This window comes from Dermacentor variabilis, chromosome 5, assembly GCF_050947875.1.
Source record: "Dermacentor variabilis isolate Ectoservices chromosome 5, ASM5094787v1, whole genome shotgun sequence".
Lineage (NCBI taxonomy): Eukaryota > Metazoa > Arthropoda > Arachnida > Ixodida > Ixodidae > Dermacentor > Dermacentor variabilis.
In genome coordinates, this window is record NC_134572.1 from 202,576,009 (window position 1) to 202,585,068 (window position 9,060).

The following is a 9,060-nucleotide window of genomic DNA, read 5'->3' on the forward strand; positions in this document are numbered from 1 at the left end:
TTTTCTCATTGCTAATTCAACATATTAATAAAACTAACCAACTTCATCATCATCGTGAGTGGATGTTGGAGCGTAGGCTTGTACTACCTTTAATCTATACCTCCTATTAAGTTTGATTACAACTACTGCTACCCTTTCACTAATGCCGTAGAATTCATCAATAATGCCTGCTATGTCCTTATGGATTAGGAGTCCTACCCCGTATTGCTTCTTATCCGAAGACCTCTATAGCAGAGGACATGGCCATTAGTCAGCACTGTGTAAGCCTCTCTATTTCTTCTGTAGTGAAGAGGAGGATGAAGAAGACGCTAATTTCCCTAATGCCGATGATATCACAAACAATGTCTGATAGTTCCCTCAAAGAGTCCTGGTCACTCGACAGAGTTCAGGTGTTAAAGGTTGACAGGGTCAGTTTCCACTGACGGCCGGTCCGGACCCAGAGATTCTGGATCCAGACTGTTGGGACGTTTTGTTATGATGGGCTCTCAGCAGCAAGGAGTGCATGTGCCGATGGGGTAGGTGAACCTCAGCTAGGCGACTGGCCATGGCGATGTGGTGTCGAGGGATCAGCCAGTGATGAGAAACTCTCACAATGTCCAGCATCTTTTTCATCGGTGTCATCGTCCCCTCCTTAAAACTCTTCTGTCAATTTCTGTTGCACTATTCAACATTCACTGGGTTGTTGAATGGTGCGGCAGCCCCTAACATTCCTTCTTCTTTTATTTTTTTTAACCTTTTTTGTGGTGCCTGCACACCGTGGCCATTCACCTACTGCCCTACCATCTTTTTTTTGTGACCAGGCTGTTTCTTGGCTTCCCTGGTCCTGTACCCCCATACTTGGTATATTTTGCAATGGTTTCATTTGTCATGTGTACAAACTTGCCCAACAGCAAGCACTCCAAGTTTATTTACCTATTGACAGACAAGGGGAAGAAGACAGAGAGATGGGGGGGGGGGGGTGCTTATTATGCGTTTCCTAGACAAGCAAGTCGTAATATTTTTGGAATGCTTTTCTTCCATGTAGCGTGGTCGACGATTCGGTCAAGTACCAGAAATTAGAAGCTCGTCAATGTCATGAAGGCCTGGTGGAGAGCACCAGTGCACCCAAGTTTTAATGACATACTGATCTCATCTTTCTGTGTGTGAATTTTTACCGCTGATCCCCCCTCAAATGTTATGGTTAACACGATCCGAAATGAGGTAGAGGCACGCCAATGCCTCCGTGATTGGAGTTCATGCATACTAGTTTGCTGTTATAGTTCAGTCTTTCCTAAAGAAAAGGTTAAACCCACAAAACTGATGAAATAAGTAACGAAATGGTTGCACAATCTTTTATTGTACATTGTGGATATCCATCACAAAAAGCACCACTTGTTTATCTTCATCAGCACTGTTGAAGCTTGGGCAAGCTGGTGTGATGTTCTTTTACAACAGTGCAAAGGACGAGACGAGTGCACATGCGCAGCGCTGAACTTAGAACTGGTTTAATTGAGGCGATTTCCGCTGCTTAAATACGGTGGCAACCAATCTCAAATGAAAATACACAAAGACACCCAAAATTAGCGGGAATGATAGTACCCGAGCACAGGGCTACAGTGACACGTGCACGTATTTCCTATTTAACTTCAAGAAAACGCAGTTCTTTTTCTGACAGAGCCATTGAGGCTGCGCTTACGTATTTGTCTTTGAATTTGTGGATTTCATGCGCTTCAGTAATCTCTCTAGTGATTTTTGTGCGATTATCTGACAGCTTCTTTCACCCATCCTAACATGGCTTACATAAGGGTCTGTTGTGTGAAACGCAACTTGCTATGTTCGTCCATGACTTACATGTTAATCTCGATGCTAGTGCCCAAATCGATGCCATTCTTCTGGATTATGCCAAAGCATTTGACAAGTTACCTCACCAACGCCTATTACTCAAGCTTCCAGCTGAGCCTGCACCCTGACCTCTTAAATTCGGTTATTGAATTTCTCACTAACCGATCGCAGTGATTGCATGGCAATAATTACACTTCTGCACCCCTCCCTGTAACATCTGGCGTCCCACAAGGTAGCATTCTAGGCCCTCTACTTTTTCTTATTTATATTAACGACCTTCCTCTTCATGTTTACTCTCAAATCAATATGTTCCCCGACGATTGTCATCTACCGCATAATTATTAACGACTCGGAGCACGGTATATTACAAAATGATCTTAACCCCAATAAATGTAAAGTATTGTGCTTCACTTGTTGCCATCTGCCCTTATACTCACCATATAATATTACTAATACTACCTTAGAAAAAGGGGGCACATTTACATACCTCGGCGTCACCCTGTCATACAACTAAGACTGGTCTGCTCGTGTAACGCGCATTACTGCCTCCACTAACCAAACATTGGGATTCCTAAAACGCCATCTGCATCATGCACTACATCACGTTAAACTACTAACATTCAAGACACTCGTATGTCCAAAACTTGAATACGGATCCCCCATCTGGTCACCACATCAACCTTATCAACGAAAGAGTTCAGAATCGTGCTGCAAGGTTAGTGCATTCTTCGTATTCTTGTACCACCAGCGCATCACTACTAAAAGCACAGTCCGCCTTAAACACACTATCATCCTGGCGTCGCATTAATTCTTTAATCCTCTTTCATAAGTTTTATTACAGCTCGCTTCATCATGCACCATATGTGTTGGCCACATCCCCTCGCCATTCCCTGCATACAGGGCATTCCTTGCAAGTAACCCATCCACGCAGCCATACTGTATCTTTCTTTGCCGATCATCAACCGACTGGAACGGCCTGCCTCGTCACATAGCCGAAATCACCTGTTCATCGACATTTGCTGATAAGCTTAATCCCAACATTGTTCATTGAACTCATATGGCCACTAATTAGAATAAACAACATTTGTAAACCCCACCCCCTATGTGAGGGGTCTTTAAGGAAATAAAAATGAAGTGCTGCACTGACTGAAAATGGGATAACAAGGCGCTTCCTTATTCTTTTCTTTATTCCAGTGATGCCATAAGAGCTTTACTTATCGGAAGCAGAAAATGCAATTAGTTCATAGTAAAATATTTTCGCGCGCACAATTCTACTAAAAGCACAGTCCGCCTTAAACACACTATCATCCTGGCGTCGCATTAATTCTTTAATCCTCTTTCATAAGTTTTATTACAGCTCGCTTCATCATGCACCATATGTGTTGGCCACATCCCCTCGCCATTCCCTGCATACAGGGCATTCCTTGCAAGTAACCCATCCACGCAGCCATACTGTATCTTTCTTTGCCGATCATCAACCGACTGGAACGGCCTGCCTCGTCACATAGCCGAAATCACCTGTTCATCGACATTTGCTGATAAGCTTAATCCCAACATTGTTCATTGAACTCATATGGCCACTAATTAGAATAAACAACATTTGTAAACCCCACCCCCTATGTGAGGGGTCTTTAAGGAAATAAAAATGAAGTGCTGCACTGACTGAAAATGGGATAACAAGGCGCTTCCTTATTCTTTTCTTTATTCCAGTGATGCCATAAGAGCTTTACTTATCGGAAGCAGAAAATGCAATTAGTTCATAGTAAAATATTTTCGCGCGCACAATTGACAAGGACACAGTGAAGGTAGACACACGAGTGTGTCCCCCCTCGTGTGTCCCCCTTCACTGTGTCCTTGTAAATGTGCAAAAATATTTTACTATGAACACGTACCAACTCGCCCAACTATCAGTTCTGCTGCAATTAGTTCAACTTTCCGAAAGAGAAGCGGCATCGCACTAAGTAAGGTGAAGGCCCGAGCGCGGAAACTCTGTGCAGAAATGAATCTGGAAACCCTGGTCAAGTGTATAGAGAAAAGCGAGGGGGTCATGCCTGAAGATATTTTCCACAGCAAAAATGTATAAGGTGGATTATCCTCTTCGAGCAATAGTCACTGAGGATGGCACATGGCAAAAGTCTGAATAAAGGGAAAATCAGACATCCACCCGTTCGTAGCAATTGCTACAAAGGAAACCCAAACGGATTCCTCGGGTGGATATGGGTGGATGTCTGATTTTCCCTTTATTCATTACTTCTCTCCACCTTGCAGGTTTCCGCAGAACTACTGTGGCAAAAGTCTGTTGCGTTATTCTTGCAGGACAAGCTGAAACTCTTACCCACTGACGACCCATTTCAGGTGAAGAGTTCAAACCAAGTAATTGAGTTCTTGCAAGAAAATCCAGGAAAAGGCTTCTCGGCCTGTTCTATCGATATAAAAGATTTGTGTTATTCCCTTTCACAAAGAAATTGCTGGCCTGTGTAGAAAAATGCATTGATTGCTATGGTGCAGTGGCATTCCAGAATTCTGCAGGCATCAACAATGGCAACTTCCTTGAAATCCTTACTTTTTACCTTAACTCAACGTTTTCCACCTGGAATGAATCTGTTTACCTCCAAAAAAGAAATGGCGTGTGCATTGGTTCGTGCATAGCTCCGATCTTAAGTTATATCTATTTCGCGCACCATGACAGGCCTCTCAGCAAACAACTAGACAATAGTGTGGCTCATGCTTTTAGATTTGTTGATGATACTTTAGTTTTCAGGATATGTACAGTCTTGACCCACTTGTCTTGACACATGAAATGCCTTCTGAAGGAAATTTATATTTTTAAGACCTTTCCGTGCGCCTCGACGAAAGCCATGTTTGCTGGCGATACGAGCCAAGATGCCAGAAGCCCCTCACGCCTTTCGCTTCTGCACATTCCAAGCTTGTCAAGCACGGCATTGCAAAGTTATGTTTTCCAAATGCCCTAGTGAAATTGTGCCATCATTTTATGCAAGACAGTTATCAAAATCAGGTGGTGTGCCTCCAGGCAGCAGGCTACCCAACCGATCTTCTCATTTCTGTATCAGAGAACCTGGTAAGAGAAATCATAAATTCAGGCTGCAGTGAAGCCACTAACAGGCACAAGGAAGAAAAAAGAACGGCTGCGGTTATCCCTTTCCTGCATCGCATTTCACATAATCTCAAAAGGGTGGGTTCTCGTGCCAGTGTGAATTTTGTCTTTTCCGCACCCGATAAACTATCATAACTGTTCCACATTGTAAACTCCAGCCACGCAAGGAAGGAGGGCTGTGCCAAGAAGCACCAAAAATACTTCAGAGCTTGCTACGACTTTATCGAGCCATGATTTGGTACCGATAACTACACTTGGTTTGACTGTGCACACTAAGTTATTAAAAACATCAACTTTGTTTTTAATGTGCCTACAGTTGACTACAAAAAGAAAGAAGTCAATAAAGACTTATCAGGTCATTTGCGTGGCACAATAACCTTGTCTGAAAGGTCGTCATAGGTGTACTTGATGCCATCTATGTAAAGGATGTCATGCTTTATTTGCACACGTGCGTCTTCGCTTTTACGTTCCTGAGCAAACTGCCACAGATTTTGCCGTCTCTTGCGCACTGGCTTGGAAAAGTCTTCCGACGTACTGATACCTGTATCTTTCACATTCTTGGCCTTTCCTAAAATCAAGTGTTTTTCTCTCAGGTACCCAAATCTTGCGATCAAGGGTCGTGTTTTTCCTTTTCGAAATTTTCCAAGTCGATGGGCTCTTTCAATCGATTGAGGTTTAACTTGTCATTTTGTTGAGCATACTTCCTTCAAAAGCAATTCAGGTGATGACCAAGATTCGTGAACATTTGTATCAGGTATGCCATAGAACACGAGGTTGTGCTGCCTGCTACGATCTTCAAGATCATCAATCTTAATTTGGAGCAGCTGTATCACCCCGTGCTGTGCATCATAGTGTGCGGTACACTCCATAATGGTGGATTCCAAGTTTGCCAATACTGACATTTTTCCTTCAATTGATGGCACACGTGAAGTCAAATCAATTATAGCTGCCCTCTGTTCTGCTTGGTTCGCCTCAATAGTACTAAGCTTTCAAACAATCACGTTTTGCCCATCCAAAATTTTCTGTAGTGTCACATCAGTGCCAGGGCGGCGATTCAATTCAAAATCACCACAGAGTATTAAAAATAAGAAATAAAAATCATAATGACGCAACAGCAAAATGTGACGCCGTGAGCGGTTTCCTAAGTTTGAGTGCATACGTACACAGTTATATAGGATACGGGGTGGAACCGGCAGGATAAGAATGGCAAATGTTTTACAAGGTACACACACTAATATGCACGAGAAGCAGAACGTGCATTAGTGGCACTGTCATAGAACTGCCAGTTCTACACACCAGAGAGACACTGCAGTCTGCTGCCTTTTGTAAGCTGGTGTAGCGGCTGTGAACCATGGTTCGGACTAACGCTGGACATATGCCAGATTCCACTGCAGTAGGCATCACCGGTCCACAATCGAGTGCTTTGAAGATTTCTTCACTGCTGCATGTGAATACTTCGGCGATGGTGGCCGTAATCTGATGGCTGTCACATTCTGGAGCTATGTGCAACCTGCACAAGCAGCAGAATGTGCATGAGTGGCACTGTCATAGCACTGCCGGTTCTACGCACCAGAGAGACACTGCAGTCTGCTGCCTTTTGTAAGCTGGTGTAGCGGTTGTGAACCATGGTTCGTTGACTAACGCTGGACATATGCCGGATTCCACTGCAGTAGGCATCACCGGTCCACAATCGAGTGCTTTGAAGATTTCTTCACTGCTGCATGTGAATACTTCAGCGATGGTGGCCGTAATCTTATGGCTGTCACATTCTGGAGCTATGTGCAACCTGCACAAGCAGCAGAACGTGCATTAGTGGCACTGTCATAGAACTGCCAATTCTACACACCAGAGAGACACTGCAGTCTGCTGCCTTTTGTGGGCTGGTGTAGCGGCTGTGAACCATGGTTCGTTGACTAACGCTGGACATATGCCGGATTCCACTGCAGTAGGCATCACCGGTCCACGATCGAGTGCTTTGAAGATTTCTTCACTGTTGCATGCGAATACTTCGGCGATGTTGGCCATAATCCTGTGGCTGTCGCATTCGTGGCCTGTTGAAAGCACTCTGGAGCTACGTGCACCCTGTACAAGAAGCAGAATGTGCGTGAGTGGCGCTGTCATATCACTGCCGGTTCCATGCCCCGGAGAGACACCGTAGTGGCCGTGAACCACGGTTCGTTGACTGTTGCTGGACATATGCCAGATTCCACTGCAGTAGCCATCGTTGATCCACGATTGAGTGCTTTGAAGCTCTCTTCACTGTCGCATGCGAATACTTCGGCGATGTTGGCCATAATCCTGTGGCTGTCGCATTCGTGGCCTGTTGAAAGCGCTCTGGAGCTACATGCAACCTGCATGAGAAGCAGAAAGTGCATGAGCGGCGCTGTCACAGCACTGCCAGTTCCATGCCCCGGAGAGACATTGCAGTGGCTGTGAACCATGGTTCGTTGACTGTTGCTGGACTTATGCCAGACTGTTGCTGGACTTATCCGGATGCTTGGCAGCAGCGTGTAGTTCGCACCGAACGAGTGTAGATTTCTTCAGAAGAACTTCAGTTTGGCCTAGTTGGTGTTTACTGCATATCATATTGACCGCAAATAAAGACGGGGACAGCGGGAGAGAACACACAAACAGCACGGGCGGTATGTCGTTTATGTGTGCTGTTTATGTGTTTATGTGATGTATGTTGTTTATGTGTGCGCCTGTGCTGTTTATGTGTTCTCTCCCGCTGTCCCCGTCTTTATTTGAGGTCAATATGATATACAGTATCCATTTCTTGCGTTAAATGAAAGCACTAGTCCTCTAAACTGTATAGAAAATAAGCAATTCATTTTAATAGTGTTTATACATCCGGTTTTGGTTTCACGAGGACACCCCATTCTCGTGAAAGCCACACATCTTGATACGCACCAGCTAGTAGAATAAATTAGTGGTAAATGCATTAGTGTAACCTTAACTCTGCGACGCTCTCAGTTTAAACTGTGTTCCACTAATTCATTAGTTCAGAACATTAGAGAGGTTTAGGTTGTCCAGTATTCGGGTAAGCGCAGGCGGACGTAAGGAGTTGAGACCACAAGGAGTTGAGGCGGAGGCGTAAACGTGAGCGGTCTGCATGGTGCACCCACCTGGTAGCACACAGCTCAAAGAGACACAAACAGCTAATATTGCATTAACCAAGCGTATTCTACTTCGCTGCTGGCGTAAATTTTCGGCACTGGCGTAATCGCGCTGTTTGCCAAAAATTTACACACGCAGCAAGGTAAAATACACTTGGTTACTGCAATATTAGCTGTTTTTGTCAGTTTGAGCTCTGCGCCACTAGGTGGCAGCACCATGCAGTCCGCTCTCGTTTACACCTCCTGCGGTTACCCGAATACTGGACAAGCTAAACCCCTCCATTGTCCAGATAAGAGTTTTTTCCGTTCCTTCTAGTATGTGCACATAAATACTTTTGCTATTTGCGTTCGCAGTAGTTGCTAGTTGGTCATCTGCGAACTCCGCTTCACGAGCGCTAACATTAGTTCAGCCTCTGCACATGATCTCGGGCCATATCTATGCATTCAACCTTAAGAATGGCACGACACAAAATACATGAAGGACGGGACGAGGCCAACTTCCAATTGATTTAATTCAGGAGAACTTACGCTGAAGTAAACATCAGACACATGCGTATACAGACAGCATTCAGCACAAACGGGAACCAAGAAGGTCCAGTACGGGTCTAATACGTACCCTCGCCTTATGCCTTTCGTCCACACAAAAGCTAGCCTACGAAACTTCCATTCAACGTAGCCTCAAGTCTGCCTCGGCTATCTGGAGCTCCCACTAAGCTTCCTTAATTAACATTTTAGAATCGCCAGACTCGACGCTTCCAGGTACAGCACGCCACGAGAGTGTTGGTGTGATCGAATCACCCCTAGGGCTCAAACCATCGATACTTCGCCTGAAAATTGCCGAACTGTCTTCTCCAGCAACTATGACACCACGCAACTACGTGGGAAACATGTTATCCTGCCGCCCTCTAATCTATCCTTTTTTTACCTAACGTCATTGCAGAGTGGAACAATTTTTCGGTTGTCAACGAGTGTAACCGTCCAAAGTTTTAACAGCTGCTTACCATGATC

General features: G+C 44.7%; 1 protein-coding gene across 1 annotated transcript in view; it reads left to right on the forward strand.

Annotated features, from left to right (window-relative positions):
* LOC142583441 (nuclear factor related to kappa-B-binding protein) overlaps window positions 1-9,060 on the forward strand; it is a 588,296-nt gene that overhangs the window by 578,707 nt on the left and 529 nt on the right. The gene's annotated exons all lie outside the window — the stretch shown is intronic.